This window comes from Mytilus edulis, chromosome 6, assembly GCF_963676685.1.
Source record: "Mytilus edulis chromosome 6, xbMytEdul2.2, whole genome shotgun sequence".
NCBI lineage: Eukaryota > Metazoa > Mollusca > Bivalvia > Mytilida > Mytilidae > Mytilus > Mytilus edulis.
Genome location: NC_092349.1, coordinates 32,804,956 through 32,830,819, shown reverse-complemented (window position 1 = coordinate 32,830,819; position 25,864 = coordinate 32,804,956). Strand labels below are relative to the sequence as shown.

General features: G+C 32.3%; 1 long non-coding RNA gene across 1 annotated transcript; it reads left to right on the top strand.

Annotated features, from left to right (window-relative positions):
• The first annotated feature begins 3,361 nt into the window (after positions 1–3,361).
• LOC139526065 (uncharacterized) lies at positions 3,362–25,848 on the top strand. Its single transcript, XR_011665113.1, has 3 exons — positions 3,362–3,438; positions 6,725–6,793; positions 25,456–25,848. It is a non-coding gene; the product is annotated as an uncharacterized lncRNA (long non-coding RNA).
• The last annotated feature ends 16 nt before the right edge of the window (positions 25,849–25,864 follow it).

Below are 25,864 nucleotides of genomic sequence, written 5' to 3'. Positions count from 1 at the left end.
AGGATACAATGTAAACACAAATGTACAGAACATATAGATAGGATACAATGTAAACACAAAGGTACAGAACATAAAGAAAGGATACAATGTAAACACAAATGTACAGAACATATAGATAGGATACAATGTAAACACAATAACGACACTATAAAGTTGACATTGCGATGTTGACAATATTGACAAAACATCGTGCACTGGACATACTTTAATGATTTGGCGATTGTTGATCAAGAAGACGCATCAGAAAAGGATTTCGGGATTGGTGAAATTACAAAATATGAATCTCACTTCGTACCCCGAAAAAAAACCCACATGCTAGAAATCCTAAGCTTGAAAACGACTTATCATGCATATCCACCTTTACAATATGCTCCCAATACCGCCTTCCATGAATTGTGCACTAATAAAAAGACAAAGTTAGACAATGCATTGAAATATTCTGAATAAGAAAGATATAAAGATGCGGTATACATGTCAATGAAACAAGAAAACACAAATACACAACTCTTAAGGTATGCTTACCTCTATAGAAATGAAAACAAATTGACGATATATAAAAAGATTCATAGAATCTAGAAAAAATAGCTTGTTATACCATATTTAATAAAACTATAAAAAGAAAAGCAGGGGTTAGTAAGCAAATATTAAATGACGCTACATGGATCAATTTCTGATGCCGAATATATGACAAAAGTCAAAACAAAAGTAGTGAAAATGCAAACTTTAAAATGTAAGATATTATACAAAAAGTCAAGTACTATTTATATTGCAATTACACAGCTAAATACAGAAACACGTGAATAATTTTGTTTACGGTAAGTAATATATTATAACAAGTTAGCATGACTACACATTGTGATGTTAAAAAGCAAATAAAAGAAAATATCATCAACTCGCTTTGAATTAAGATGTAACTGATACGTTTCAGCAAACACGAATATACAAATTAACTGTCAACTTTTCTACATTCAAGTACAAGTTAAAGTACACCAACAAATTTAAATCGACCATGTGTGCATGTGTGCACTGCAGAAACATTAATAAACGAAATATCAATATTGCCTCTTTTCAATTAAACGGAAGACTGCATTTTACAAAAACACTTTAGAAATATAAAGTACATGTAAGTTGTTAGTATTCAGCAACACACTGAATGAGTTTAACGACTTGAATTATTTACCAGTACTGGTAAGAAAATTAGAGCATTTACACATATACAGTATCATGTAAATATTTTGTAACGTTTAAAAAGTTTAAATTAAAGAAACACAGCTAACTATGTAATGCTGTGTATTTTGGTCTCTTTTACTAATAAAAAAATGAATAATGTAATTCAGAAACGGAAAAATTTAGAAAATAACCTCTTCACTATTCAAATATCCTAGTTTTTAAATTAAAAAGATATTCCAAACTTGAATTCAACTATCACACAACAAATTGTTTTCACCATTGTGTGACAAAGAGCTGCAGATATATTTTTCAGGAACAATAGATGTGCAACAATATTCCCGTACACTGACAAAGGCAAATTGTTCATAAGTTAACCGATGATTTTTTTTCTGTCTCATCTTCATATGACATCAATTGAAAAACAAAAAGAATCATATATCGTTTATTGTGCATTTAAACAAGATGCTGTTTTTCTATAAGTAGGACAAGTAGGAGAAGTTTTCAAACAAACAGGTAAACTCGTTTTGAATATGAAAACATTGTATATCCACCTTTTTTTACGATGAGTAAATTTCACAACATGTCCGCTATGCCCGTCTCTGTAGCAACGTGTTCAATGAACGTAATATATTTGGTTTGGAATTGTAGCTGTATCTATGAATTTCTAATCAAAACGAGACTTCCTATCCTTAATTTCACGGTGATGATGTTTTGTAATGCCCGTTTTAATGTATATCAATTACAAAACAGTAGCTTTCTAAATGTGCAACAAAATTAATACTGCCGGATATGTCTCAAGTTTTTTCTGCCTCATATCTTGACTTCTAGAAATTGACAATGAGAATTGGTTGAAATCAAAACTGTACAACAAACAAGATGTTTTCAGTTCCTCAGTTGTGAACTTACCATGTCTATGTGGTGAAGTTGATGTCATTTTCGTTAAATTTACGTGCGCCATTACGAGTTAGTTGACAGTAATGAACTACACACTTTGTCAGAATGGGTCAAAACAATCAGCTGTCTGATCAAAACGTCAATTTTATAAGTTGGAAAACTGTGTGAATGATCGACCAAAGTCCGTTCCGTAGACGAATAAGTTTTGAAATGCCTATCATTTCTTCACGATATTTATGTTGCTGGTTATGTGGATAAGACGGACAGTAATATGGTCTTAGTATTAAATCTTACTACTACGACTGTCTTGTAAAAAGAAAATAGGAAACATAAGCACTTTGGTATGTCCACATACAAAAACATATCATTTGAAAATGATGAGATTTTTGCTAATTATAAGTTCTTCAGGGCTTCAATGAACATCTCATTGTACATACAATTTTAGGACTTACTTTATTTGAATTGGATATCTAAGCCTCACAAAATTTCGTACACACAATGGTTTACTGCCGGCTCATCTTCATGTACTTGCATCGTGGTATTAAAAATTTATGTATTCCTCTAATCTATAAAGAACATCTGGAGAATTTTTTTAATGAGGGGTCTTTCTCTGAAATTAATTTTATCAACATTTTTTCAACCCTGTATACATACATTTCCCATGTGAAAAGAAATTTTGCAGTTTTTGGTTATTACCTTGAAAATTATAATAGATAAAGATAAACTTTTAACAACAAAATTGTTCAGCTAAGTAAGATCTACAAAGAAGTCAAACATGACCAAAATTGTCAATTGACCCATGAGTAGTAATGGCTCTTTACGGACAATTTTACACAATTTGTTTGCTTGTTTTCTAACTCTACAAAATATTCTCAAAGGAATGTAGTTTAACATTTTGTATTGTTTTTCCGTGTACATTTTGTACACCAAGACACATAGCCACTATGACTGAAATGGTACATATGGTTAACATTTTGTTCGAATTTTCTTTCTAGTTGAAATACTATTTCAATCTTCAATCTTTTTTTTTCAAATGTACATATATGTATTCTTGAAAATTCTGGAAGTATATTTCTTTCGAATAAAGTAATGTTGCTTTCTTTTGTTCAAGATTATCTTAAATACATTTGGATTTTACATGTCTTTATTATCAAAGTTGTAATTAATCATTTATTCAACTATGTTTAAGATAAGTGTTTATTTGATTACACACCTGGCGTTGTCAGTTTGTTTTAGATTTATGAGTTTGACTGTCCCTTTGGTATCTTTCGTCCCTCTGTATTGCGTAAAAAAAGATGTCAATATTGCAGAGAAAGCTTCCACAGATAATAAATCTTGATGATGAAGTGGATACAATAATCATTGATCAGACAGGTAAATTTAATACAAAATGTGCAAAATAAATATCCCTCAGAATAACTGGATAAAACAATGAGTAAAAATCTAACATTTAGAAGACCAAAAATATGGCATATACACGTCTATACGACGTACACACAAACAAAGTACAAATAACCCTAATATGTCACATAGCTTTATCTAGTCAAATTATACACAAAAATTGTTCCAAAACAATCAAACTCATCCATTCATAGTAAAATCATAACAAAAAATGATAACAAGACATTATTACATCGCAAATACCAAATAATTAAAAAAAAATGTACAAAAAAAATAAAAAAGTAATATGACAAAACGAAAGTTGGCGTTATCATTTTTTTTAATTAATTTTAAAAGGACTCCCTAAACATGAATATTGTTTTTTTTCGAATAATTATGATTTTAATCCTCTAAAAAGTAAAAAAAGCTGAACATACGATCTCCAAAGAAAGTTGTAAACAAAAATTTCCTATGTAAATGTCAAAATCAACAGAAATAATTAGTTATCAAAGGTACCAGGATTATAATTTAGTACGCCAGACGCGCGTTTCGTCTACATAAGACTCATCAGTGACGCTCATATCGAAATAGTTATAAACCAAACAAATACAAAGTTGAAGAGAATTGAGGATCCAAAATTCCAAAAAGTTGTGCCAAATACGGCTACGGTAATCTATGCCTGGGATAAGAAAATCCTTAGTTTTTCGAAAAATTCAAAGTTTTGTAAACAGGAAATTTATAAAAATGACCGCATAATGGATATTCATGTCAACACCGAAGTGCTGACTACTGGGCTGGTGATACCCTCGGGGACGAAACGTACACCAGCAGAGGCATCGACCCAGTGGTGTAAATAGTTATCAAAGGTACCAGGATTATAATTTAGTACGCCAGACGCGCGTTTTGTTTACATAAGACTCATCAGTGACGCTCATATCGAAATAGTTATAAACCAAACAAATACAAAGTTGAAGAGCATTGAGGATTCAAAATTCCAAAAAGTTGTGCCAAATACGACAAGGTAATTTATGCCTGGGATAAAACATCAATCAAATGGATGAACACTGTCATATTCCCTACTTGGTATAGGCATATTCTGATGTAGAAAATGGTTGGTTAAACGTTGTGTAATGATATGTGAACCAATTAAACAGAAAGTCTAGTTAAAAATGTCAAAATAAGGGTACAGCAGTCAACATTGCGTTTGAACCACCATGATAAAAAGAAACATTAAAAAATTAGACATAGCACAATATTAAAATATATGTACATGTATATTGCTACTTATATCAGGTACGGGAAATTGATGATTTCAAAATTAAGATAAAGTCTTGTGCTAAAGTTTACCGTAAGGAGATTACCGCTGATGTTGAATTGAAAGGAAAAGTCTATAAATGAGGTAGAGGGGGCCGTGACTGTTGTTTCGTTAATTATAGTTCTATATATATATACATATATGTTGTGATGTTATGCTATTGTTTCAGAAAAGGGAGAAGGTTTGGGCCCATTAAAACGTTTAATCCAGCTGCAAATGTTTGCACCTGTCCTAAGTCAGGAATCTGATGTACAGTAGTTGTCGTTTGTTTATGTAATATATTCGTGTTTCTCGTTTCTCGTTTTGTTTATATAGATTGGACCGTTGGTTTTCCCGTTTGAATGGTTTTACACTAATAATTTTGGGGCCCTTTATAGCTTGTTGTTCGGTGTGAGCCAAGGCTCCGTGTTGAAGGCCGTACTTTAACCTATAATGGTTTAATTTTTAAATTGTTATTTGGATGGAGAGTTGTCTCATTGGCACTCACACCACATCTTCCTATATCTATGTATATATCTTTAGGATATATAAATGGAACAAACTCAAAAATAGTTTGGATTGTTAACGCGAAGAAAATTGTCAATAAATGTGAAAATGAAATTATACATGTTTGTTCTTTTGGTGCGAGGACTGCAAAAACAAAAATCTAAAATAAAAAGGTTAACAAGGTTTTTGCATTAAACATGTTAAAGATAAAACAAAATATCTGAATTATTAAGTATAATATCATTGCCACAAATTTCAATTGCTTATAAGTTACCTTTGTTTGGATGTTTTTATATTCATTGAATTTACTTCGAGTATATATTCATTTATATTTTGATACACGGAACTCTTTAACTCTATGGTAAGCCGTGATATTACGTCCATTTAAAAAAAAAAAAAAAAAACGGTATTAAGGAAAATCTTAAAGGTTTTCATAGACAAAAAAAATGACGATGCATGATTAAAATATATGCATCAAGCAAAATAAATTCTGATATTCAATTAAATAAATTTAAAGATTACACGTTTATTAGTTTGGCGCTTGTTTTTGTACTCGTTTGTGAAATTTAGTATTGAAGACTTCAATACTTTGATAGACTACTCTCCTTAATTTCACATGTTAATATAGTCGATAAGATCAATTCGTTACACAGTTTCATCTCATCCAATATGAAATGTACTGACCCAATGTATATGGTATATAAAAATATCGTCTCTAGCACAATATTCAACTAATACTATGCTGTTCAAATATTAGAACGCATAAACTTATTTCTTAAGTGTTGTCTTTATTTACAAAAGCAGGTAATGGAAGAACTTCGTCATCAGGTTTGTGCATGTTTGTTAAGTTGAAAGTTTCTGGTCAAATATAAGAATTGGCGTTTTGACCATTTACATTATCTAATTGAGTTCAAAACACCTTGTTGTAGAGTGTGTATTTATTCTGTTTTACCGCAACACTTATATACAATGTCAAAGGGTAAACTAGAAATATTCTTAACTCCGAGAAAATTCAAACTAGAAAGTCTCTAATCAAATGGCAAAATTAAAAGCCCAAACACATGACACGTATTATAACCAAGTCTTATTCCTGACTTTGCAGGCATTGTGTTATGGTGATTGTTAGATATTTAACTTGAATTATTTGTTTTTGAATCTGTGGTGAGTTAGTTTGGGAAATGCTAGCGAAATAGTACTTGATGTTCTTTTGTCAATATGACGAATTCCGTGTTGTCCGTGCTCTCAGAACAAATAAAGGCTGACATGCATGTATCTGTTCAAATTGCTCAGAATATACTTTTTACAAATAAGGCTAAAACATATTAATAGGTATATATTATACATTTTCTGAAGACAGGATATAATTTTGGCCAGTATTTAAGTTTTGTAATTATTTGTCTTTCTGTTTTAGTGCAATTTTACGTTGTTCCTTCAAATGGTGTTTGTAAATATCCTTTTATTATTTTGTTCAATTTATAGGTGAATTTATAATTAGTGATGGCCTTATTTGTGATAACAGAATAGTAAAGATTTCACCAAAAGATGAAGGTATGTTTATATCTCATTTTTCAGTACAATCACAGATATCAATTACTATTAAAAGTATCAAATTATCATACAATAAGCAAATTGTTAAATACTAAATAGTAATTCCATACCTCAAACATATGTCATCAAGGTGGTACCAAACACCTTGACTAAACTTAAATTGGCTCGTTTAATTTTCAAAAAACTTTGGCAAAATAGTTACTTTGACCCTTTAACAAAAACATAAAATTTGAATAAAATAGTTATCAAAAATACTAGGATTATAATTAAGTACGCCAGACGCATTATTGGAAAACCATTTGTTGAATATATAGCAGTTGACAAACACCAATTTTTAGAACTTAGAAGCTAAATATGTCCTTAACAATACAATGTGATTACAGTGACTTGACTGTTAGTGTTGCTATTTGACTATTGCAACTCATTAAAAATTCTAACCAAATTGCAATTTGTTTTATAAAATCAAACTGTTCAACTGGTCAAAATTTGGACTAACTGTTCAGTCAAAATGTGAAAGTGCAATGGGATAAAATAAAATATACTCACTATCCATCATGAGTACAGACATTCAAGTATGATAATAAAATTCAATACAACTTCATAACATGTTATGAATAGATTAAACATGATGACATAATCTGTTTTCAATATTATTTAAACAGCTAGGTTTATTTCAATAAATGATCTGTTATTTTGTATTTGAAAGATTTAACATTTGTAATATATCTTCACGGTATTGACAAATTGTTACACAAGAATGGTTAAGAATACATAAAAGGTTGTTTGAACTATTTTTGGTTTGGTTAAGGGAGTATGAGGTTTCCTTAAACAGCATGTGTCAAGGGGTACGGATTTCTATGTGAAACCTCATTAATCATTTTAGTAAGATATGATCATGATGATTAGGCATCATTTTTATTGCTCTTAAATGTCATTACAAACTTGTGATATTTTGTTCTCTGTTCAACTGTCATCCAGTTTAAGTGTTTGCATAATGGCTTGGAATAAGCGAAAAGGTATGTTTCTAGTAATAATCTAGCAGCTTTTTTGTAATTTTAATATCCCATTTAAGATTAGATTAAAAGATTTCTTAATTTTCTATAATTAAAGTAGATACAGCCTAGATGAAACTTTTGAGCAGATGACATCAATTTGGTGTGTCCATCTGAGGGAAGGGTCAATGTTTATGCCTAAGAGACTTTCGCTTGTTAAGCTTTTTTACAGTTTGATCTAAACGTTGCGAATGAGTGTTATGCAGACGAAACGCGCGTCTTGCGCACCAAATTATATGCATTGTACCTTTGATAACTAGGCATATCAAAAACATCATCTATACTATTAAACGAGATTAATTCATTTTGTGTGTCGCTTTTCTTCCTTATTCAATAAATTCATTATCATGCTTCTGTGTCCTATAGGTACCATATATTGTCGCATTGTCATCAATTCTTTTGACTATTCAGTTTGGGTTTGTTTGGAACTAAAAGGAAAAAACTGCGTCCGGATATTTTTCCGTCATTGGACGAAATTTTAAGTCAGACTAGACATCCGGTTTGCGTTTTTTCTGTACTTTGTACAAACCAAAGACTATGAAGAACGTGTATTTGCTATCTGCTATCATTTTCAAGTTAACTCTCCACGGCGGTCACTGAGTTTATCAAATAGAGAGGTTCTATATAATATGTCAATGTCCGCCGTGGATCGATTAGTAAATGGAGAGTTTATAGTAAAAAGCAAATACACTTTATTTATAGTAATGTATGTTCATGTTATACAGATAAACGCTTACATTATTGAAATCAATAGAAGAGTAATTATAGGAGTGTCTGAGGAAAAAAATAGAAGCCGGGCTAGAAAAACAATTGTCATGTCCCAAAGTACCTATATCATTTGATACCTTTTCAGAAATTCTTCAGTTGTAAAATCCCTTACAAAAAATCATCGGGTCACTAGAGAGGGTCTATAAAATATATCAATGTCCGCCGTGGATTGATTAGTTAACTGAGAATTGATATTTAAAAGCAAACACACTTTATTTATAGTAATGTATGTTCTAAACATACTGAAAAGTAAAATCACAAAAATACTGAACTTAGAGGAAAGTCAATTCGAAAAGTCCATAATCACATGACAAAATCAATTAACAAAACGTATCAAAAACAAATAGGCAAGAACTGTCATATTCCTGACAGGCATTTTCAAACGTAGAAAATGGTGGATTAAACCTGGTTCTATAGCGCTACGCTAACCCTCTAACTGTAATGACAATTTCATCAAATTCCGTTATATTTACATTGATGCGTTAAATAAACAGACACAATAAATAAAATAGTCAAAATATGGGTGCATCAGTCATCATCGTATAACAATTTTAAAAAGAACAATTTAACAGAACACAAAAACATCTACTATCTACTAACACATTCATTGATTTGAGTGTCTGACGTCAGAAAATTTTATACGTCACATTAATTTGTCGTTCAATGTGCATACAAACGATTTTAGATTTTTCATAGGCAATGTTAGCAAATAGGGTTAAAAAAAACAAAAGTATGTAAGAATAAATTTAAGAAATTGACCGAGATTCAAACTAGTCCAAAAGTTATATATAGAATTTATAGGAATCTACAAATAGTTAATTCCACCACGCGATTGAATGATTTTGACGTTTGTGGTTAAACGTATATTATAATTAATAATAGAAATATATCATAATGACATATAATAGAACTTTCATACCGACGGGATCTTTTAAAGTACAGAGTCACGTTATAAGAACAAAAGAAATACAAAAAGTCGCATATACAAAACAAACCACCAAAAAATTAAAGCCAATACAAACACATTGACGAGATGTATAAGTACCGAGCCACGTCACACGGATATCAAATAAAACCATTCAACAATAATAGTAAGGTTAATAATAGAACAAAGACAAATGGAAGAACTATAAAAAAAGATAATAATCAACATCAGTACGCATAATCTATACATCAAGACCATCGTGTATTTTTTTGAGAAGTTGATATGGAATATTTATCAACAAGGTATTGGTACCTTCCGATGAATTTTTTAGACGTATGTTCATAACATACTGAACGTATGTTCATATTGAAATAAATAGAAAACAAAAAATGTAAATTTGGGGAAAAAAAGGAAAAGGGGTTGAAAAAGAATTGTCCTGTCCCCAAGTACCTATAATTCGTTATCAGCTTTCCTGAAATATTCTCCAGTCATAATTTTTTTTTACCAAAAAACATCTTACAACACTTTACATACTTTCAACCACCCTTTGATGCCCGCGATTTCGCGGTTGTGTTCTAGCATTATCATCCTTGCTTAAAGTATTTCAGTTTGGGTTATATTGGGAGGAAAACGAAAATAAACGCGTCCATATAGTGTTTCCGTCATCGGACTGACTTTTTGAGAGAAATATAAAAGACTTCACTACATACTATGAATAAATTGTATAAATTTGCTATAATTTACTATAAATTCCAATAGATTACTGGAATGACTTTTAATATATCAGTGACCGTTTTATATAGTAACTATAGTATATATATATATATATGTATGTTCATAGTTTACAGAAAAACAGAAAGAATTAAAATCGGTATTTGGAAAAAAGGGGGAGGGCAAACAAAAATGTGCCCAGTCCCAAATTACCTTTGACTTTTGATACCTCTCCTGGAATTCTCCAGTTATAATTTTTTTTACAGTTTACATACGCTCTATTTTCCCGAAATTTCGCGCGTGTATTCTAGTACTTTCAAAGTAGCACGTTCTAAAATCCGATTGAAATTGTCTTTCTAATACAACACAGGGTACATTTAACGTGTTCTCGTTCTCATATACACATGTCATTTGTCACTGGACGTTAAACCCTAATTATTCAGCATCATCCAATTGGTTCTTTTGTTCTATTAATTAATCAACAATTTTTATGTTGTTTACAAATCATTCTAAAGCAGTAAATGAAAAGGAGAGAATGCAGATACATTTAGTTACCGTGAAAGTACTTTAATTCTTTGGTATCAATTTTCGTGGTTTAAGCAATATTTACGTATATATATGTTCGTGGATTTTTAAATTCGTGGATTTTAGTTTTCTAAAAAAAATTTACAAAGGCTACAAATAGTCTGGATTGAAGGAAATTACAAAGTAAACATTTACCCTTGTAAATCGTAGTGATAACTTTAATTAACCTATGATAAAGTGATCAACAGATTAAAGACCATCACAGGTGTTAATTAGGCCAGAAACATGTTGCCTTAAGTAAACAGTTACATAAACAAATGCTATAAACGTATCTTGAATTTGTCAAAATCAAAATCAAACCCAGAATGAAATTATAATTTCTCATATGTACGAGAACTATGAGGATATAAGATAAACACTTTATCATACTAGCATATCAATATCGGAAATCTGACTTTCATCATAAAAAATATTTTTATGAGAATTTAAAGATTTAAAGTTGTACAGGTTATACATGTTATATATATGTATATATATATATATATATAATAAGGTTATTAAAGATTAAATGTTTATAATCCTGCATGCTGTAGTTCTGTGACTGCTATTAAAGTATTCTCAGATTTAGCTTTATTCAATATATTCTCTAGATCATATCAGTAGTCATACCTACCGATGGGGATCATTCCATGTCTTGATATGGAAAATGGTTGTTTTATTTCGTTGGACACTTAAATTCGTGGATAAAGTCATCCACGAAAACCATGAAAAATGGTACCCAACGAATAAAAGTACTTTCACAGTATTTTAAGTTTAAATTCATTTTATTCCGTTTAGTTTCTTTCTACATACGTGTAGAGGAGAACTGCAGTTGTCCGAATGTAAGCGTCTATAAACGTCGTAATGTAACTGGGTATTGAAAAACATTTTACGTCGTATTGTAACTGGGTATTGAAACAGATTTCACGTCGTTATGTAACTGGGTATTGAAACAGATTTCATGTCGTTACTGTTCCAATACCCGGGGGGGGTTTCAGGAGCCTGTAATTCAGTGGTTGTCGTTTGCTTAAGCCTTGGTCACACCTTACCGGATAGCTCGAACGGACGCCTAACGCATCACTTTTTTTCAATCCGTTCGTGTCCGTTAGACGTCAGTTCTTATCCGTTAGGCGTCCGTCCATATCCGTTAGGCGTCCGTTTTATCCGTTGACGTCCGTTCTGTCCGGCGGAAAATTTTGAGCATGTTCAAATTTTTGAACGGACGTCCAACGGATAAAATGTCCGTTGAACGTCCGTTAGGCGTCCGTTATGTACGGTACTCATCCGTTTTGCATACGTTACGTGTCCGTTATGCATCCGTTGGAGATCCGGTAGACCAATTCACCAACGGACGTCTACCGGACGCCTAACGGTCGACTAACGAACGCCTAATGGTTAAAACGGATGTGAAATGGACATTAACGAAAGTATAACGGATAAAGCGGATGCCTACCAGATGTAAAACGGACATATGCAAATTTAAATGTCGCGTAGAAATGTCAATAATTGGTATGTTAGATTTTCTTGAGTGTCATGAGTGTTTATTATTCAAATGGATCTTGGAGTAAGAGCACGTATTCGCTACCAAGCAGACTTATTCAGGCCAGACTCAACTTAAATGTACCAAATATAAACCTTATAGCTGTCGAAAGGAGAAGAATGAGCTAGAAGACAAAGGAGATGGTGGACACGACCATGGCTTAGTCCCGAAAGACGACGCAGTTTTGGTCTATATGACCACTCATGATCGAACTTAGGCGGGAGGATCGGCAGTCCTTTGAACACTTCCTTCGAATGCCAACAGAGATGTTCGACGAGATTTTACAGCGGAAATGACCTCGCATAGCCAAGCAGAATACCTTCTACAAAAATCCGCTGGACCCGGGTCTCAAGTTAGCAATTACACTTAGACACTTTGCTTCTGGAGCAAACTATCGTAGCATGCAGAACGGATGGAGAGTTTCCGTTTTCATACCAGAGGTACATAATATATACACATTGAGAAAATCAACTTAAACTCTATTAGACTGAGTTCCCACACTGCTTCTACCTTTAATTTTCATATGGTTTAGTGCCTTTAATTTTCAGGTGGTTTATTGCCTTTAAGTTTTAGATGGTTTATTGCCTTTAATTTTCAGATTATTTAGTTCATCCGTTTTATCCGTTACGCTTCCGTTAGGTGTCCGTTTTATCCGGCACTAGTCCGTTGGATGTACGTTTTATGTCCGTTCTGTCCGGTACGTATCCGTTTCACGTACGTTCAATGTCCGTTGTGTGTCCGTTAGGCATTCGTTACATGTCCGTTAGAACACCAACGGACTCCCAACGGACAAAAATTTTGTCAACGGATAACTTTTTTTTTTATCCGTTAGGCGTCCGTTCGAGCTATCTGGTAAGGTGTGACCGAGGCTTTATGTGTTACATATTTGTTTTTCGTTCATTTGTTATATACATAAGACCGTTAGTTTTCACGTTTGAATTGTTTTACATTGTCATATCTTGACCTTTTATAGTTGACTATGCGGTATGGGCTTTGATTATTGTTGAAGGCCATACGGTGACCTATAGTTAATACTGTCTATGTAATTTTTTTCTCTTTTTAACAGTTGTCTTATTGGCAATCATACCACATCTTCTTTTTATAATGTAGCATTTGAGTACATCGCAATCCGTTACTTTTTCAATACCCAGGGGTGTTTCATGTCTGTATTCTTAAACAATTATTTTTTTTTCTCTTTCTATTAATGGATCACTCTCTTCTGTTCTTATCTATTATTTTATATTCTGGGTCTCCATCCAGATTCTTGTGTATACCATTAGGGTCAGGATTGGGGTGTTGTTCATTTTTGTATTTCACTTTTTATTTATTTTACTCATTATTCTATCTCTATTCTTTATATTTTAGCATCTCAATATATTTTACCTTCTGATGGTCAGTTACATTACGACGTTTATCTCTAATTTATATACTGGCTACCGATGTAAATGACAAATGTTGGATATTCATGACAATTGAACAGAATCCACATGATATGCGACTATTATTGGATGGATATTACTTTAATATTACATTTTTTGGAAACCATTTTCAATTTCCATTGTCTAAATTGTTCATTGTTCATATGTTATTTCCGTATATTTTAGACTCTTTCTTGTGCCTACTCATTTGATCCGAAAACACCCCATATAGCAATAGAGTTATATACTATTATTGTCATTCATAACTCTTAACAGACCAATTTTGTACATCCGACCCATTAACATACCAGGTTTTAAATAAAACTTGATTAATGTCACCAAAAAGAAACCAGATTTTCGTGTAGATTTTTCACACAATGATAATAATATGGTTAATAAACATAATGCCTGTCTTTTTCGATGTTCAAAATATGGCATGCAAGTAAATTCAACCAACGTGTCATTTTGTGTATATTTTGTGTGTGTAAAAATGTGTATAAATTTATTGATGATAATCCCGCCTTTTCATTTGATACATCGTTTATCGAAGCTAGACAGAAAATAATTTCACCACTGGAATCAGTACATTGAATTGTTTTGTCAGACATGAATCATTTTAATGACAAAAATATATTTAAAAAGTTATACAATGAAACATACTGAACTTGCAATGCTTTTCTCGATAACACCTGATTAACAGACTTTAGCCAACCCTATTTACAGACCAACCGCCGATATAGCCACATACTCAACATAGATTAACAGACCAAGCTCTCGGTTAGCCAAGTGCCGGCCGTGTTTCAATGAATTGCTATTAAGTAAAAGAAAGAATCTTCTTTGCCAAAACATAGTATTGGGGTAATTGTTTAAAAGCTTGATAAACACTATACACAGTGTATGGAAGAAACAAATCGATAAACACGTTTCTTGTATGAAACTGCGGTATTGTCCTTGATCGACGAGTTGCATTGTTGGAATTTTAATATTTGTATGAATAATGGAAAATTTCTCTGTATAAAGAATTCGAAGTGACTATTCTTCTTAAAACAGGATTACATTTAACATGACAAGCGTGTGCTGTATGATATTAAAAAATGATGTAATATAATCACAAACAAGTTGTATTAATACGAAAACAAAGAGTAGTTGATTGAATGAAACATAAATGCACGATTTATCTTTTGTAGATGTACACATTCAATTATTATCATGTAGAAAACATTTATTGGAATGCAATTTCGATGACTTAAGTTGTTTTCTAAGCCAAAATTACCCTTATATCAATGATACTGCTATATTTTTTTTTATATCAATGCGATACCCAATCATAGGTCATATACAATATGTTTAATGTAAGAAGCCAAATATCATTTAAATGTTTTACCTGGAGGAATATTAACGCTTAGATCAACAAATCATGTCAAAAATGTTGTTTGAACCTATCGTGAGTTGACAGTGTTAACAACCTGCAAAGTCCATTGTTTTCGATTACATGGTTATACCAAAATAATTATATTTGCAGTGAGAATGTTATGGCGATATTTTAGCGTGGCTTCTGTAACCTATTTGATTCTATTAAAGATCACGCTGTAATAGCCTGTTTACATGGTTAATATAAAAAAAGACACATAAAATATCCTAGGCCGTTGCTCGTTGTTAAAGATAAAGGCAACAGTAGTATACCGCTGTTCAAAACTCATTAACCCATGGACAAAAAACAAAACCGGGGTAACAAACTAAAACCGAGGGAAACGCATTAAATATAAGAGGAGAACAACGACACAACACTGAAACGCAACACACACAGAAACAGACCAAGCATCAGACAAAATCCCTCGAAAATAACACATATAATATCTAAACCAAATACATGAATTTAGGATAAACAAGTACCGTGCCACGTCTTTTCTTAATATCTCAAAAATAAGAGAAAACAAACGACACAACATTAAAATGCAACACACACAGAAACGAACAATAATATAACAATGGTCATTTTCCTGACTTGGTACAGGACATTTTTAAAGGGGAATAAAAATGGTGGGTTGAACCTGGTTTTGTGGCATGCCAAAACAAATACATAGGAGAATATATTAGACAAAGAAACACTTGATTAATAGATAACAAAAAGAATCGGGTGTAAAATTCAATACGTCAAAAACGCGCCTCGTCAACACAAGACTCACTAGGGACGCCCAGATATAAAAGATTGAAAGTGAAAAAAAAAAGTACAGCACTGAAGATCAAAAGTTGAAAAAAGTTGTGCCAAATACGGCGTAGTTTTTATGCTTGTAATAAGAACATCCTTATTATTTAGAACAATTAATGCTATTGTAAACAGTAAATTTTATCAAATGAATATGAAAGAGATATACATAATGAAACTGAAGTATTAACGAATTACTGAAAATTAAACCCGAATACTTAATGCTAAGACCAACACAGAATAGACACACCCGAATCAGTTCAGGCCTAAACGCAGTAAATCATAAATTTTAAAATGACGTCACAAACCATGGCGAAAAGGCACAAACATTACGCCACATTTGAATTTATGAAATTTAGAAACAGCATGGCATCACGTATGAAAAACTATAATGAAAAGTAAGATAGAATTAGGATTGATTTAAGATTATATTAGAACTAAATACTGATATTAAAATTTAGAATGGAAATGGGGAATGTGTCAAAGAGACAACAACCCGACCAAAATAAAAAAAAACACAACAGCAGAAGGTCACCAACAGGTCTTCAATGTAGCGAGAAAATCCCGCACCCGGAGGCGTCCTTCAGCTGGCCTCTAAACAAATATTAACTAGTTCAGTGATAATGAACGCCATACTAATTTCCAAATTGTACACAGTAAACTAAAATTTAAATAATACAAGACTAACAAAGGCCAGAGGCTCCTGACTTGGGACAGGCGCAAAAATGCGGCGGGGTTAAACATGTTTGTGAGATCTCAACCCTCCCCCTATACCTCTAACCAGTGTAGAAAAGTAAAAGCATAACAATACGTACATTAACATTCAGTTCAAGAGAAGTCCGAGTCTGATGTCAGAAGATGTAACCAAAGAAAATAAACAAAATGACAATAATACATACATAACAACAGACTACTAGCAGTTAACTGACATGCCAGCTCCATACTTCAATTAAACTGACTGAAAGATTATGATTTCATCATATGAACATCAGGCACAATCCTTTCCGTATTACATTTAAACAATGCATATTGCAATACTTATTAATAGCAATTAACTATAATATATATATATGTCCAGTTTGTTATGAATCCAACTTCAAACGGAAATTATTGTACAAAATAATTTAATATAATTAATAAATGGCGGTGATGAATTTTTCTTTCCGTAACTCCTAACTATAATAAAAAAGACGTCAACACATTTGACAAAACCCGATGAGAGTTACAAATATAACATTAAACATTTAAACTAAATACATGAATTTGAGATAGACAAGTACCGTAACACGTTTTATAGTAATGCGATTTCACATTCAGCAAAACAGTCACAATCGGGAATAAGTCACGTTTGGTAATTAAAAGATTAGACGACATAATGATAAACCACAATCTACCATGTGGTAAAAATGTCCTTGGCTAGTTTGGTTAAAGACACATCGTATAGATCCATCAATTCGTGATGGAGTCCATACAATTTACGGAGTGTCATTTTAAGTCTGTCCTCCTCATAACTTTGTTAGAGCAGTTTCTGCGTAAGGAGAACACTCCTGTATATGAAGTCCGTATAGTGTGAACAAGCACGTAAATAACGTATCAATTGTGATATGTAAACACCATACGAAGGGGCAGAGGGTATGTTACTACTGAGAAATGGGAAATTGCTAATTGGGAAGTTGAAATCGTCCCGTTTATCATAGATTTTCGTGTGAAGTTGTCCATCTACGTCAATATTGAGGAAAATATCAAGGTATGAAGTAGTCCTTCTAGTTTCAGTAGTATCCCTAATTTCAAGTTCACTGGGATATATGAGATGTAAGTATTGGCTGAAGTATGGGTTATTCAATGATAGATCATCGTCAATATATCGGAAAGTAAAATGAAAGAATTTCGCAAGGTGCTTTTTCTTTTTGTCTTTTAGAAGGTTCTGAATAAATTCTGCTTCACACGAGTACAAAAACAAACCAGCCAGCAGGGGTGCAATATAAGTACCCATTGGAATACCGACTGTTTGTTGAAATATGAATCCTCCAAACTCAACAAATATATTGTCGATCAAAAAGTCCAGCATTTTAATAATATCATCGTCAGTATATTTTCTGGAAGATTCAGTGTGATTCTTCACAAGATATGAATTATTGTATCCCAAAACAAGAAATCTGTATCTACGATTCCCATTTTTATAGAAAGCTCTGTTTCATGAGTTGGTAAAGTCGATCTTTCAACTGAGCATGGGGAATAGTAGTATATAGCGTAGACAAATCAAAAGTTTTTATGTTGCTGCAAAATTGCAAAGATTCTGTTCGCAGGTTAAGCAGTAGATCTTTCGAATTTTTGAGAATCCACATCTGGTTAGCACCACTGGTAGAATATATCTCCTCACAATATTTTTGAAGCCCATCTTTAACTGTAGAAAGAATAGTAGTCAGTACTTTAGAACGATGTTTAGTCGAACATTTTGAAGACCCGGCTATGTATCGTTCTTTATATGGAGTTTTGTGTAATTTAGGTATCCAGTATAATGAGGGCAAGTTTCCTTCGTTTTCTTTGATGTTGATACCAAAAGAAAGTCAGATTTATGATTTTGTAAAATTTCATCATTGGTAAATGATGTTAAAGAATATGTAGGATTATCAGTAGTTTTATCAATTCCAAGCTCTGAAGTGAGACATTGCAAATAATGTTTTCTACATATGAAGACAATATTATTGGAGGCTTTATCTGCCGGAACAACGACATATTTGTCATGCAAAGAGGATAAAGCATCCACAACCTCCCGATTCTTAAAAGGGTTAGAAACTCTAGTACTCATATTACATCGTAATTTTTGTATGCGCCTCTGAATGCATGATCGAATAGCTTTGATCCATTCAGACAAAGTGTCCAGTTCGGGTTCGTCTGGATCGCGCTTTACCAATGTTCTTGCATAGTCCTCAACTGTATCCATTAGTAACGTGAAGTTCTTTTTCCAGTTGATGGGCTGGGGGATTCTATATTTTGGTCCCGTGGCTAGCAACTCTCTGATTTGTTCATTGGTAACAATGCCAAGGTTATCAGTAATACTACGACCAGCTGGACTATAATTGTATTGTGACGATGCACATGAGCAATCCGGAGGCTTGGATTGTGTATCTTTGAGGTAAAAAGCCTCTAAAACTCTCTTGTGGTTGAAAATCTTTGATGCAGGAGACTTGGTGTAAGTATAAGAAATAACAGGTGTAGCTTTATTTTTGAAATGATCAGGTATAGTTTTTTGTACAGATTTTTGATGGAAAATATTACCAATATTTACAGCATCTAAACCTTTATTGGCGAATTCTACCTTAAACAAGTAACGTTTTTCCTCACTATTGGATGTTGTAAATACGGGTTTGAATAGTCTATGGTCAGCAATGTCCATGATAATTGTAACTAATATATACAAAACAGAACGAGAATCAGTAACGGAAGTATTTTTGGCATCTTGAAATAGTAAAGAAAGTTTTGACAATGGAATGGAGTATAATTTAGTTCTAATATGATGAATTCCTAAAGGTTTTTGAACAGACGTTAATAGACTACCAATTGTCACAGTGTGTACAGCAGGTGGTATATATTTTCTGTGACCATGACTTCTATTTCGTAGAGAAGAAGTATTAAATAATTTTAATGTATTGACAGTTCTACAAATGGGGCTAGATAAAATACCTACACCATCAATTTTGTCATAGCATCCATAGGGAATGGCTGTCCCCATCTCCCTTATCCAAGTCTTCTCTTTGTAAACGATATGGTATACTCAATATGGTGTCATTTGTTGGATGAAATATGTACTCTATAATCCGGACTTTCATTGCAACAATAGAATGGTTAGTTACATTCAATACCCTAAACAATATTGGAAGCAGTGAAAATCAAATCCTCATGGCTATGTGTATTGTAATTTTTGGTGGTTAAATTACTTTGAAAGTGGGTATCAGTAATTAGTATATCACAGGTTTTATAATTTAATTTTCAATGTCTGTGTCATTTTGGTATCTTGTTGACAGTTGTTTCATTGACAATCATACCACATCTTCTTGTTTTATATTATAAGAAAACAAAACATTCCTACAAATATTTCCTTCAAAAGGTTCCCAATTACACCTGATTATGAATATTCAAATGCAGAAACCAATATTCCAAACAAAGAAAAGTTTACAACTACTGTTGTTTCGACTTTGAAGATACATTAGTCATAAAAAAAAACTAAGTAATGAAATTCCAACTGAGTGGCATCAGACTGTAAATTTAACAGATACCACGAATGAAAAATGTTGTCAAACAGAGGATAACTGTATTAATCGCTATTTTGTGCATTTTTCCTTTGTTTTTTTTTTTGTGATAATTTTCATATCATGCTTCTCGCTTGAGATGGAAAAAAATATCGCTAAAAACTAAGGAGGACACGTGGCGTTGCTAGCGAAATTGACATGAAATCGACAACAATAGTTAAAATAGCGATACACAGATTATCATTGGTCATCTCAACTCGATTGCTTTTCTCACTTTCGCTGTACCAGCTCAAGCGAGAAAATCAATTTCGTTGAGATGACCAACGATAATCTATAATTATTATTAACATATACACGTATATGAAAAATATTGAGAAGGAAACTGTTCTTATGGGATATCAAAGACTTTCTCGTTAGTAACTCGATATCTCTATGAACACAATCAGTTCTTTCTCAGATGTTTTAGCTCGAACTTGTTTCAAAGACAATAAATGTGTCTCAGTATATTTACCTCAGATTCAATAACTAGTATACAGATGTGATTTTTTTGTTCTGAGACAAGTGCGTTTGATCATCCACAAGAACTGAAAGTCATACACAAATTGTAACAAAAGTTCTGATCGTTGGAAAAGGTTGGCAATATATTTATCCGAGTCATCCAATTTAACATGACTATGTACGTGTACATCATGAATATTCAAACAGTCAAACAGTCAAAAGGACGTCAACTTTTGAGAGTGGGTTTTCTTGCAGTTCGAGGGAAATGCAATAGTTTCGTCAAGAGCCATTAAGCTTGTTGGGATCGATAAAGATACTTTGCGTCGGAACTAAACACATTTATTCTAAAAACAGTTGTTGGCATGACACGGGTTATGTTCTTCTCATATATGTTATGATGGTATGTTACTAAACCCCTTACGGAAAGGATTGTGCCTGATGTCCATATGATGAAATCATAATATTTCAGTCAGTTTGATTGAAGTATGGAGCTGGCATGTCAGTTAACTGCTAGTTGTCTGTTGTTATTTATGTATTATTGTCATTTTGTTTATTTTCTTTGGTTACATCTTCTGACATCAGACTCGGACTTCTCTTGAACTGAATGTTAATGTGCGTATTGTTATGCTTTACTTTTCTACATTGGTTAGAGGTATAGGGGGAGGGTTGAGATCTCACAAACATGTTTAACCCCGCCACATTTTTGCGCCTGTCCCAAGTCAGAGGCCGCTGATCTTTGTTAGTCTTGTATTATTTAAATTTTTGTTTCTTGTGTATAATTTGGAAATTAGTGTGGCGTTCTTTATCACTGAACTATTATATATTTGTTTAGGGGCCAGCTGAAGGACGCCTCCGGGTGCGGGAATTTCTCGCTACATTGAAGACCTGTTGGTGACCTTCTGCTGTTGTTTTTTTATTTGGTCGGGTTGTTGTCTTTTTGACACATTCCCCGTTTCCATTCTCAATTTTACATTAAAAAAATAATCTTTCAGAAAAAAGTATTGTCAATCAGCTTCCTTACATAATAACTCTGTCCACCAATGCTGCTTGTGAAATGTGAACTATCTAAATGTTAAACTATTGTTTCAGGTAAAGCTGAAAGTTGGTGCGTTTGGTTGCACCTGTCCTAAGTCAAAAACCTGAGGTTGAGTAGTTGTCGTTTGTTGATGTGGTTCATAAGGGATTCTCGTTTCTAGTTTTTGTTATTATATTAGACGGTTTGGTTTCCCGTTTGAATGGTTTTACACTAAGTCTAGTCATGTATAGTTTACTTTTACAAATTGTTACTTGGATGGAGAATTGGCTGATCTTTTTATATCTGCCATATATCCTTAGCATTCTTTAACATATTTTGAAACATTTCCCTGTTTGCTTTGATAATTTGAAAAAAAACCCAGTGTAATGTGAATGTAAAGAGCAAGATATTCCCTTATTTGTGATAACACTATATAAACTTCGATCTTGCAAAAATGTGTTGGTATATATCATAATCTATTAAATTTAGAGGTTGCTTCACCATCTATCATTTATCGCCTGGACACTTACAATTAAAAGCAAGGTCGTCCTGTATTAGATAATTGTAATTATGATATCTATACTATTAAACGATAAGACCTCATTTTATGTGTCGCTTCTTTTCCTTCCACAATATATTAATCAACACGCCTCTGTGTCCTTTTGGTACAGTGCCATTTCTCATCCATTCATATGAATATTCAGATTGAGTTATTTCTGACGAAAAAAGAGAAAAAAAGCATCCGGATATTGTCCCGTCATTGGAAGAAATTTTAAGTCATATTAGTCGTCCGGTTTGCGTTTTTCTGTATACTTTGAACATACATATACAAAGAATAACGGGTGTTTTTAGAATTCTATCTGCTATCATTTTCAAGTTTACTATCCACGGCAGTCACAGAGTTTATTGAATAGAGAGGGTCTGTATATTATATCAATGACCACTATGGATCGATTAGTAAACTTCGAATTGAAAGTAAATACACTATATTTATATAGTAATAAATGTTCATAATATACAGATAAGCGATAAAAATATTCATGTGAACTTTGATACCTTTTTCGAAATTCTCCAGTCATTAAATCTTTTACAAAATTCATTGATTACAAAACAAAAAAAAGATGTGGTATGATAGCCATATGTTGAGACAACTCTCCACAAGAGACCAATATGACACAGATATTAAAAACTATAGGTTACCGTACGACCTTCATTAACGAGCAAAGTCCATACCGCATACTCAGATTTAAAAGGCCCCGAACTGACAACGTAAAACAATTCAAACCAGAAAACTAGCGGCCTTATTTGTGTACAAAATAATGAACGAAAAACAAATATGGAACAAATAAACAAACAACAACTACTGAATTACAAGCTCCTTACTTGAACGTTCATAACATACTAAATGTGTGTTCATATTGAAATTGATAGAAAACCCCAAAAATGGGAATATTGGAAATAAAGGAGGAGGGATAACAAAAAACATTTTCCTGTCCCCAATAACCTATGACTTATGATACTTTTGCTGAAATTCTCGTCATTTAATATTTTACCAAATTTCTTCCAACAACGCTTTACATACTTTAAACTACGCTCTGAATGCCCGCGATTTCGCGGGTGTGTTCAAGTACAGTTATAAACAACCATAAAATATTTAAAAAACAATTGTTCATAGAAATTTTGAAAAGAAGCAAGTTTCTTATTCTGATGCAATAAACACATGCTTTTGATATGCTTTTAAGTGAACTGATTGATATAATGTTCTACTTCCTGTTAAGGGTGCAATCAACAGTTTCTATGACGTCATGTTTTGAGGGACCATGCATATGTGACCCTTACTGGTTGACTGATTAATAAAGATACTTGTATAAAACTAGATTTCACTGGAATCAGAATGTTCTCTAGTTTATGATGAAATAAAAAAAAAAATGTGTACTTTAAATATATTATAAAAATTTCACCAATGAACATCGTGAACATGGGGGAAATAAGGTACAATTTTATTATAAAAAAACTTGAAATCAGGTCATGTTCACACCAATGAAGACATGATCCATGCACATTTTTCATTACCAAAACTGTATGAATTTTGTAGTTTTTTACCTGATCTTTCAAACAAATCTTGTTTCAGGGTACGATCTACTGTTCCGAAAAGAGCTACAGTGGCTGCAAATAAGTTTTAAATTTTCACTGCTAAAAAAACCCAGATTGTTTACAGTGTTGTCTCCCCTCGAAACATGTATATTTAATATAATTTTTAAAATTATTTCAATCATTCAACCTGTTTTAATTGAAAGCTATTTAACTAATTTTTACAATCAAATACAAAAAACATGATACTTTTTCACCAAGTAAGTAAATAAACAGGGGTTTCCCTCCATGGTTTATTTTAGACGGGGAATTTTTTAGGATGAAACTGTTTATAGCACCATAAGGAAATGTTACTTTCGGTCTTATATGATACCTTTCTCACTGATTTCAAAAATATATCGTTTGATATACTTTTACCTGTAAACCCGGATATAATTGACCACTTCCAGTTTTCAGAAAGTCATTTCTAGTCTTTAGTGATAAGAAAATGTATATGAATTACAAAATATATCAATTCTGATTACTTTATATGAAAAAAAATGCTAAAATAGCTACTTCCGTCTGTCATTTTTCAAGGTCATATGTCACCTAATTTGTTTTAACAATGTCATATGTCATTATTATGAACTGAGTTGAAGTTATAATCAAATAACCTTATAATTGAACATTTCAGGAATATTAACTCTTATAAGATGCCATTGGACCATTGTTTCAGACCAAATGTAACATATCTTTATTACAACAAATCAAACATTTTGCACTAGTTCTTTTTTATATACCTTATATATTCAAAGTGTTTGATAAAATGCAACAAAAAAACAAAATTCAAAATTCAAAATTTGACATTGACCTTTGACCTTGACCTCATTTTCTAAAAAAAGGACCTAGGGACCTGAAATACAAAGGTTCCAGGGCTACACGTTCAAAAGTTGATCATTGATAAAAACATACGACAACTTCATTTGGAAAAGGTAGATAACTCCTATACAATTTTATCGAATCGCTTCGATCCAAATTAGCCAAATATTCCTGAGGATGTAACGGACAATTTGAAATTTTGTTTTGTCGATATCTTTTTTTGTGACGAAAGAGATGCACATACTTGATCAACAGTGAATAGGGAGATAACACTTATAAAGAAAATTGTTCGTCTTAAGAGGATGAAATTAAAAAGCATATATTTAATAAGAAATATCTAAGCGACATATTGCGAAACAAAAATTTCAGAATGTGTGGAAAGAAAAATAATATTAATAATAATCAGGATACATACAATAGGTCTTTCCACAGAAAACGTTATTCAGAGTACGTAAAAAAAAGTAAGTAAAAACAAAAGTTGGTCAATTGGTAAAAAGTCATCACAAAACGGTTGTTGGGATCGGTACAGATACCAAAAAATAATACTGTCCCGGAAATTGAACAACATATGTTAAAATATCTTAAATCTAGCTCCAAAACAAGTCATCATACGTAGCCTACGTTATGATATAATACACATATACGTAATACTGTTCATGTAAAATGCATTGTGCACATTGACCAAATTGATTATACACCAGGATATAAAAATATGTATATACATGTATATGATTGCATATGACACCAATTACTTTCTTACTTTTAGATTACATGACATTGACGCAAGCAAAATTGAGCCATTACAGGGCCGCGCATTTAAGCAAATCCAATATTGTGGAGTAAGCTTTAACAAGGCAAGATATGTAAAGCTAACGTAAAATGTAACATCATGTTATTTGCGGAAAGAATACAACAAAAACAAAATAGGACATACATCAGTACACGACAACATATTTTTGAAAATAAAAAATGTTCAAAAGACTGTTGTTATAAATGCATTGCGTACAAATTAAGGTGATAAAAAGAAGAACAAAAACGATAGGCTCATGTCCTTGTTTTTCAGATATAATTAAATGAAATTCGAAGGGGATGGATTGTCTCTAGATTTTCATATTTTAAATAATAAGTATCCATTTCACCAAAAAAAACATAAATAATTAACAAGGACTACATTG